This window comes from Capsicum annuum, chromosome 3 (genome assembly GCF_002878395.1).
Source record: "Capsicum annuum cultivar UCD-10X-F1 chromosome 3, UCD10Xv1.1, whole genome shotgun sequence".
NCBI lineage: Eukaryota > Viridiplantae > Streptophyta > Magnoliopsida > Solanales > Solanaceae > Capsicum > Capsicum annuum.
The window spans coordinates 16931011-16941444 of NC_061113.1; the positions used below are offsets into that span (position 1 = coordinate 16931011).

A 10434-nucleotide genomic window follows, 5' to 3' on the forward strand; every position below is an offset into this window, starting at 1 on the left:
TTGAAAGTGAAGAAAAGGAAAAAAGAGGCTAAATATAAGTGTATCTTGTTTCACAACTAGAAAAACAAGAAAACCTAGGCATCTTTGCCATCCTTCCCACCCCAGATTCTCTCCATAAACAGAGAAGCAGAGGGATAGAGGTAGAGAGGGAAAGAAGAGGGAAGTAAACTACATAAAAAAAAAAATTAAACAAGAATATGTAAGGAAACACACAACAAAAATCAACTTCCTATTAATTAGCTGCTTACCATTTCGAACAATGAGTGCTCCAAATCCAATTGGGTAGACAAATAACTAAGCAAGAAACAAACAAAACTCTTTACAAACTCCATGATGTAATTTGTATGTTCCATGTTATCTTTAAACAACAGGCATCAAATATAAGTACCTTGTAGAATGAGAAGAAAACAAAATCTACTTTCAACTTTGATAAATTTGGTGGATCGATAGCACATCCTTTGATAGCATCAGAACCAACCAACAGCCTCTACATTTAGAAATGATAATTTATGTATGCCCATCTACATAAGACCAACTCAAAGGTGGAGCTAAAAAAACTTTTTAAAGACATAAGAACAAACTTGTCAGCTACTAAGATAAGAATAGCACACACAAAGGGAAACTGGTCTATCATCTAATATTATAAGTCAAATCCCGGACTGGATCATCATACATTGTTCAAAATGTAACATGTGCTCTTGTAGAAATTGACAAAAAAAATAATCTTCTTTGATAATAGGCTAGTTACTCAACTCATTACTACAATCCTCTAGAAACATGAAATAGTCTACACAATTTTGACAGTCTACATAATTGTCTACACAATTTTGATGGTCTACACAATTAACAATTGCTCAAGGCATTACTACAATCCTCTAAAAACATGAAACAATCCTCTAGAAACATGAAACAGTCTACACAACAAAAGAGAATGATTATGAAAAATATACAATTTCAGAGGAACATGAAACATAGTACATTTTGTTGTTTACACAAAATTAGATCAATAATAAATAAAAAAGACCCAAATGACTCTATGTTTTCTACTTTTTTGAATACACAACACACTAAATAGAACCTTACAAAATCTGTCTACACAAAAAGTGAAAATTAAATCACATAAACAGAAATTCTGTTGAAGAAATTTGAGATTAATGAACATGCAACAGAAAATAATAAAAAATCCCGCAAATAGAAATTCTGGGAAAAAATCCGATTCTCATTTCGATTAAATAACCATTAATCAAATTTTTTAACACAATAACCGAACAACCCTAAGTGAAAGAGTTCAAATAACCCTAAACCTATCCTGTACAAGTGACTTTTAACTTAGAAATTAGGAAATTAAAAGAGAAAAAATAACTCACATTACGAGATTTAGAATCGTACCACTAATTTAGATTTGAAATTAAGAGTTTAATTGCCTTTTTGATTGAGAGATTAAGTGATTTCCTTTTCTCAATTGAGATAAAAAGGAAATGAGAGTTTCTTTTGAAAAGAGGTGGAGGAGACCTAAGTGCTGGAACAAAGTGAAATAAAGAGTTCTCCCTAATATTTAATTTGTGGGGTGACGAATTCAGCAACGAAAATTATATCCGTTGCTAATTATTTATTAAAAATCTAAGAACAAATACCTTAAAATGTCTTTTTCCTGTACAATAATTTTTAATATATTTTTTAAAATGGTAAAATAATTTTAGTAATAATATTTTCATTGCTATATCTATCTTCACCATGTCAACAAAAATTTCTCCCTTTTATGTAGCTAATTTTGTCACCAAAATAAAGGTGTCAATATTTAACGCCAAAATATAGCAACAAATTTTACTTTCTGATGCTAATCCGTCACTAATTCGATTACTAATTTTATTTTCATTTATTTAGCGACAAAAATTCTATTTTGTTCCTAATCTGTCATTAATTAGCGATGGACAGTGACATGTTGCTACTGATCCGTTGCTAAACGTTATTTTTTGTACTGTTATATTCTAAGATAATCAGAAACTTCTGAGAAATATCACTTCACTTTATGAGAGTACGAAGTAAAGAAAATTAGGTGGATATTGAGGGAGATTTTTCTACTTTTTGTTTGGGTGTCTGTATCATATGAGAAATTGAAAGAGAAGTGTACTGTGTGTGGTGTGGGGTTTGAAGAACAAAAAATGCAACATATCAAAGCTTTCGCTAAATATTCTTATTCTTTAAATCAATTCAAAATTACTAAATTTGACAGTAAATATGTGATAGCTACTTCTTTAATTACTGCCGGCGAAAGAAATTAAATTTTGATAAAAATAGGTGCCACAAATAAAATCAATTTAATGTACTTTTGAAAACGTAAATCTCATTCTGCAAATCCGGTGACTTTTTGAATTTACTAATCTTTATTCGTTATGATTTATAAAATATAACCGTAAATACTCCAATATTTTTCTTTTCCCTTTATACTACCTTAGAAGATTTTAAACTACACTTCTCATACTTCAATTAACGATTATAAACATATAACACAATGATTACAGAGGCTAATTAGACTGAGGATTAATTAATTTGGGCTACGACCATATTTCAAAACCATCACAAATTCTTCAGCAGAAACTCCAACTTTTATGGTTTTTTCAGCAGTAGGTGATGCATATAACTAAAGGTATGCTAGATGATGCAGAGGCAAATTAGGATGAATCGGCATTCCTAACAAGTGAAATTCAACCTATATATCAAATTATTAGGATCGAAATAATCAGGTGGCATGTAGAAAGTAACTAGACTAATTTTGACTGACGATAAGTATTCAATTACCTCGGCCTTGCTCTGAAGATTCCTAACAAGCGAACTTCAACCTACATGTCAAATTATTAAGACCCAAAGATATAAACTTCATGACACTCCAACATGGTCTTTTTATAATACTAGTCAAGTGTACGTGTTTTGCATGTGTATATCGTGTTAATCAATAAAAATAAATATAAAAAGTCAATTATTTTGCGTACATAATTATTTTGTGAGACATACATAATTTTTGAATGCAACATACAAAGGAAAAGATTGAAGTTGAATAAGCAGGAGTTGAATAGTTAACTAGTTATTGTTTAATAATAGGTGGAATATACACGCAGGCCCCTGAATTTGTTGAATTTTTTCATATTGACACCTTACTTAGGTCATGTTCCTATTAAACTCTTGAATTTCATAAAATTTGTCTATTAAACACACTCCTTGACCTGACAGAACATGTGAAGTACACTCTTTTTTGAGAGAGTGAAAGACCTTACTCTATTTCATTTATAATCTTTTTATTTCTTAACTTTTTCAAGATCCATTGACAACCATCATCTCCAACTCTTTCACCATCACCGACATCTCCAACAAAAAGATAATTTTTCACTAAAATGGATTTATTTTTTCTTTTTTAAATTCCACAACTAATACTCCTCCTCGCCACTATCAAATTAATATAAGTAGGAAGATTGTCGCAACTACTCCACCGTCACATCACAACCGTCGCTAGCTTATGCATTATTTTTTTCGCCGCAAACTTCCTCGCCAAAATTCAATCCCTGTCTCACCGCTTTGCCTCAAATAATATTTCTTCTCAAAGACTAAATTAAAAAGAACTCAAAGTACTTAAAGTTTTTCAAACATTCAAAGGATCGTGATAGAATCAAGACTTTTGCCTTGATTCTTAAGTAAATTTTTTATCTTCTTTTAATTTATTTTTAAAGAAATTATATACTCAACAAAAATATCATAAATTAAGAAAATTTGAATCCTATATGCATTCTAACCAAACTTAAAACTAATTTTCTTCATAACCAGATTATTTCCTTCTCAAAGTTTTTTCTTCTCTCTCTCTCTATCTATATATGTATATATACACATACAGACATCACTAGAATAGTGTATGTGTTGCACGTGTATCATGCATTTTTAAGAATAAACATATTAAAAAAATATATTAGTTGTGGGTGTGTTATTTTTAAACCTCTACAAAAAGTTAATTTCTTATACTATTCTTATGAACACATTAAATGAAAATTCAATCAACAAATCGCCTAACATCACAAGAATTATCCAAAAATCATCATCTATGTAAACTCAGTAAATCGCCTAACACCCTTTTGATTTTTTCTATGCATCAATTTATCTAAAACAAAGACAAATCAAATTTAACGCATATGCAAAACTCTTCAGTTAAAAGAAAAATCAATGTGAAATCTTACTATATCATATCCTTTAAATTTTTCAGTACTTTCTAATATGCAGCATGACTAAATACCATCTAAGAAGCAAAATACATCCAGGGGGAAGAGAATCGATTTTATTATCGACTTTCAAGTTGGAATAAAATAACTGTGATACAAAAATATATACAAGGCAAATTTTTGATTAATGATTTTATCTATTGAAAAGAATATTAATGAAAGGAAAAAAGTTCGAATAATTTTTATAAGGTATAATTGATTAAATAGAAATTTATTCATTATACTTACTTATTTCCTACTTCTAAAATAACGTTGTTTTTACGACAGGTTAATTTTATTCGTAGGATTCTATATATTTGTACTTTATGTAAAATGTAATTATAATGAGATGATTTAAATAATAGAAAATACAATTTAATTTATAACATAAATCGCAATTAATTTTAAAATTTATACACATTTAAAATACTTTATATAAACTGGTAAATACTGAGTAAAATTTACTATAATTTTACACCATAGTTTAAAATTTTATGTATATAAATATGCATATTGAAGAATAAATGGTAAAGTAAGGCCCAACCTGAAAAATTCCCAATAATTTAAAAAAGACAGAAAAAATGAATTAGAAAAGTCAACAAATAATATTTATACTTCTTCTGAACTCCAAAAACTTCTATTTTGTCTCACTATATTTTTCCTCAGACACGTTCTTTCTACTATTATGATACTATATATCATTATATCAAAAAATTGATGAATAAGTTGAAATTATTCAGCTCAAAATTGAACTTTGACAGACCAAATCATCAAGCTTCGCCTATAATTTCCTCTTCTTTCCCTTTTTCCTTCGTTTTTCATGCTTTAACACGTTTTAAGATTTGATTTTTTTAACCTTTTTTGCTTTACATTTTCTATGTTTTGATTTCTTAAAATCACTGTTGCTTTATATGTTCCAAATTTTAATTTTTTGTTACTCCTTTTGCTTTGCATGTTCGAAGATTTAATTTTTTAAAATCCATTTTGCTTTAATTTCTTGTTTCAAGTGTGATTTGCTTGATTTTTACATATAATATGTGTCAGGTATGCTTAGTCTTGTCAATTTTGACTGTCTTGATGTTTGCATGTCAGCTGAGATACTTGAATTTAGGTATGGAATAGTAATAGAAGCAGGTAAATAGAAATATTGTCTAGATATATTATTGTGAGATAAAAGATACTTGATAAAATAGTTGAGATGTGTAACCTAAATCATGCATCATTACTTTAAGGATATGTTGTGGTAAAAATGATTAATCGATCATTTACAAGTAGGACGAGATATCACCTCATAGTGGAACATGCCACCTATGTATTTGAGATTTAAGTATGGTGATGTGGTGTGGTGCTAGACAAAATTATGACAATAGAAATAGAAGGCACTGGTGTTCGATTACGCTTTGCCCAAGTTTTAACTGTGTAGCAATCTTTAGGTTTCTAATTTCTGATTCGCACCTGGATCCCTCCTATTTTGTTGAATTCTTTTCGATGACTGAAGTAGTGTAGGCTAAGGCTCGCTAAATTTTGTAACTGTATTTATCCAACTTGTATGTTAGGAAAGCGTCAAGTGAGAGGTAGATATTACATTACTTAAAACTTTTTCTGATAAACCAATTTGAATTGCGTTAACGATTAAAAAAGGAAGGAAATTTGTAAACAATTAATATTAGGAGATTGGGAATCAGATCACATACTTGAAGATGCATCAATCTAAATTTTTGTTCTTATTACTTATGTATAATTGTATGACCTTTCGAAATTTTCTTCTCCTTTATCATCATATAGAAGGTTGTTGTAAAATTTAAGTCGTGTTTATGTGGTATACTGGTATTTGTCCTTGTGTGTGCCTTTGACTTATTAACTCTCTATCTCTGATTTAACACAGAGAAGTATATTGAAGCGCTAGCTTTTCCAGCTTTGATCTATTTCATCGTCTACCAAGCATCCTCTAGCTTCCTCAGCTCCATCTCGAGGGTTTATGAGTTCCTCTTGGACTAATGATGAAATCATTTTGCCCCTTGACCAGATTGATCATGGATCACCCATCCGTGATGATGTGATTGTCAATAATCTCTATTAGTATGATTCTTCAAATTTGCCAAGTAATATTTCTAAGCTTCTGCTAAATATATTTATTCTTCAAGTCAATTTAAAATTACTACATTTGACTGTAAATAAATGTAGCTATATTTTTACTAAAGGTATGAGGTATTATATTTTGATGGAGAAAGGATGGCATAACTCAAATTAGTTAAATGTACTTTAGAAACACAAATATCATCGTGCAAAAATAACATAATTTTATAATTCTGCAAATTACATCATACAAGTTACGTAACTTTTTATTTTTGCAACTATGAATATATGGTTCTGTAACCCATAATACACAAGTCATGTGGTTCTTGAGTTTGGAACTATGAAAAATAAAAGGATGAATCTTGCTCAGTTTTAAAATTTTTAAGAATGATTTGAATTATTCAAATATAACTTACTTATACATTATAACTTTTAGACGTTTATTTACCTCCTATTTTTGTTTGAAGAAGAATATATATCGCCTTAAGATTATAGTATTAGTCTCATAATATAAAGTGCATTACATATGCATCACGTAACTGGCACGCCAGCATCGCATCAGCACCACGTTAGAACAACATCGGGAACTATATTTTAATTTTTTTATTTTTTCTTTGTTCAAGATTTTTCCTTTTTCTTATATTTTTATACACTAATTAATTCATAATTCCTTATTAATTAAAGAAAAATAGAGGTCATTTACAATGAATTTAAAAAAGAACATTGAAAAGCCCCCCCTCCCCCTCTCCCGCCAAAATAAAAAAAAGAATCACAAGTAGAACAAATGATTTATCAAACTCACCGTAATAAAAGAAAAATTAAAAAAGAGAAAGATCTAGCCCATCATTCTTCTACCGATTATTCAAGTTCGATATTCTGTAAGTTCCTAGATCATATAGAATGGAAGGTCCTTAAGAAAGAGGTTGAAGTTATCAGTTCCAATCCGATAATGCTTCATTTTATTAAATCATTTTTTTTCTTAAAAAGGAAAGAACATAAACAAAAATTCAAAAATTCAAGACCTTGAAACCATAAGTATAGATGATTGACCAACATCACTAAAACAAAAAAAGAACCCCCTCCAAAGAATTATATTTAGATTATTATTTTTTTTTAAGAAAACATCGAAAAAGGATAAAATGAATCAAAATTTAAAGATCATGACATCACAAGTGCAAATAATTTAATTATCAACATCACGCAAATAAAAAAAATTCAAAAAAAGATTAACTTCTTAAAGAACATCAGAAAAAATGTAACAAAAAAAAATCCAATCTTGATCCTAGAACAAAAAGTCAATCTCATCATGAGCTTGACTAAGTGTTTAAAATAAAAAAAAAGTAAACTGAACTTTACTTAAGAAGAAGAACGCGAGCACCAAAAAAACTCAGAGATCATGAAATCACAAGTACAAATGATATATCAATATTCAACATCACTTATATAAAAAAATGAATTTCATTAAGTCTTTCCCTTCCACTGCTCACAACTTGCACCATCATTGTGAATTGCCAGTGTAACTTATCCTTATATTTTTATATACATTAATTAATTTCTAATTCCCAATTAGTTCAAGAAAAATAAAGGTCATTTACAATGAATTTTACAATGATTTTTTCTTTCAGTATTCGCTACTTGCCTTGTCATCGCAAGCCGTAGATTCTTCCACTGGAGATCCTCTAGCAAATTCTATTTTCCTACATTAGAAGTCTTTATTATTTTCTAAGATAATCTGAAACTTTTGAGAATCATCACTTCAATTCATGAGAGTACGAAGTAAAGAAAATTAGGTAGATATTGAGGGAGATTTTTCTACTTTTTGTTTGTGTGTCTGTATCATATGAGAAATTGAATGAGAAGTGTGTTGTGTGTGGTGTGGGGTTTGAAGAAGAAAAAATACTACATATTAAAGATTTCGCTAAATATTTTTCTTCTTTAATCCAATCCAAAATTACTAAATTTGACAGTAAATATGTGATAGCTATCTCTTTAATTACTGTCGGCGAAAGAAATTAAATTTTGATGAAAAACAGAAGCCACAAATCAAATCAATTTAATGTACTTTTGAAAACATAAATCTCATTCTGCAAATCTTGTGACTTTTTTGATTTCACTAATCTTTATTCGTTATGATTTATAAAATATTACCTAAATGCTCCAATATTTTTATTTTCCCTTTATACTACCTTAGAAGATTTTAAACTACAAATCTCATACTTCAATTAAAAATTCTAAACATATAACACAATGATTACAGAGGCTAATTACACTGAGGCCTAATTAATTTGGGCTACGACCATATTTCAAAACCATCACAAATTCTTCAGCAGAAGCTTCAACTTTTAATATTTTTTAAGCAGTACGTGTTGCATGTAACCACAGGTCTGCTAGATGATGCAGAGGCAAATTAGGACGAATTGGCACTCTTGACAAGTGAACTTCAACCTACATGTCAAATTATTGGGATCGAAATAATCAGATTGCATGCATGCAGAAAGTAACTAGATTAATTTTGAATCACGATAAGTATTTAATTACCTCGTCCTTGCTCTGGAGATTACTAGCAAGTGAATTTCAACCTACATGTCAAATAATATATTAAGACCCAAAGATATAAACTTCATGACACTTCAACATGGTCTTTTTATAATACTAATCAAGTGTACGTACTTTGCACGGATATATCGTGTTAATCAATAAAAATAAATATAAAAAATAATTATTATGCATACTTAATTATTTTGTGAGAAATTTATTAATTGTTAAATTATTCATTATCTCTTTTTTGTATGAGTTGTGATCATAAAAAATATTATTTATTTAATTTCAAAAATATTACTGTACTTAACAAAATGATACATTAATTTTTGAATGTTGCATGCAAAGGAAAAGATTGAAGTTGAACAATCAGGAGTTTTAGTTAATTTGTTATTGTTTAATAATAGGTGGAATATACACGCAGGCGCTTGAATTTGTTGAAATTTTTCGTTTTGACACCTTAATTATGGCATGTTTTTATTAAACTCTTGAATTTCATAAAATTTATTTATTAAACACACTCCCTAACCTAACAGAACATGTGAAGTACACTCTTTTTTGAGAGAGTGAAAGACCTTACTCTATTTAATTTATAATCTTTTTGTTTCTTAACTTTTTCAAGATCCATAGACAACAATCATCTCCGGCTCTTTCACCATCACCGACACCTCCAACAAAAAAATAATTTTTCACTAAAATGGATTTGTCTTTTTCTTTTTTTAAAAAAATAATTCCACAACTAATACTCCTCCTAGCCACTGTCAAATTAAAGTAAGTAGGAAGACTATCGCAGCTACACTACCGTCACATCACAACTGTCGCTAGCTTACCCATTATTTTTGTCGCCGTAAACTTCGTCACCAAAATTCAATCCCCCTCCCACCGCTTTGACTCAAACAACATTTCTTCTAAAACAAGAAATTAAAAAGAACTCAAAGTACTTAAATTTTTTCAAACATTCAAAGGATCGTGATATAATCAACACTTTTACCATGATTCTTAAGTAAATTGTTTATCTTTTTTTTAATTTATTTTTAATGAAATTATACTTAACGAAAATATCATTAAAATTAAGAAAAATTGAATCCTATTTGCATTCTAACCAAACTTAAACTAATATTCTTCATAACCAGATTATTTTCTTCTCAAAGTTTTTTCTTCACTCTCTGTCTCTCTCCCCCCTCTCTATCTCGCTCTCTCTCTCTCTATCTATCTATCTATCTGTCTCTCTATCTGTCTGTCTATCTGTCTGTCTATCTATCTATCTATCTATCTATCTGTCTATCTTTATGTCTATCTGTCTGTCTGTCTATCTGTCTATCTGTCTATCTATCTATCTATCTATCTATCTATCTATCTATCTGTCTGTCTATCTATCTATTTGTCTGTCTGTCTGTCTGTCTGTCTATCTATCTATCTATTTATCTATCTATCTATCTATCTATCTATCTATCTATCTATCTATCTATCTATCTGTCTGTCTGTCTGTCTATCTGTCTATCTGTCTATCTCTCTGTCTGTTTGTCTGTCTATCTGTCTGTCTATCTATCTATCTATCTATCTATCTATCTATCTATCT

At 29.2% G+C, this 10434-nt stretch overlaps 1 pseudogene; it reads right to left on the minus strand.

The window, feature by feature from the left end:
- LOC124896588 overlaps positions 1–10434 on the minus strand; it is a 48624-nt pseudogene that overhangs the window by 17161 nt on the left and 21029 nt on the right.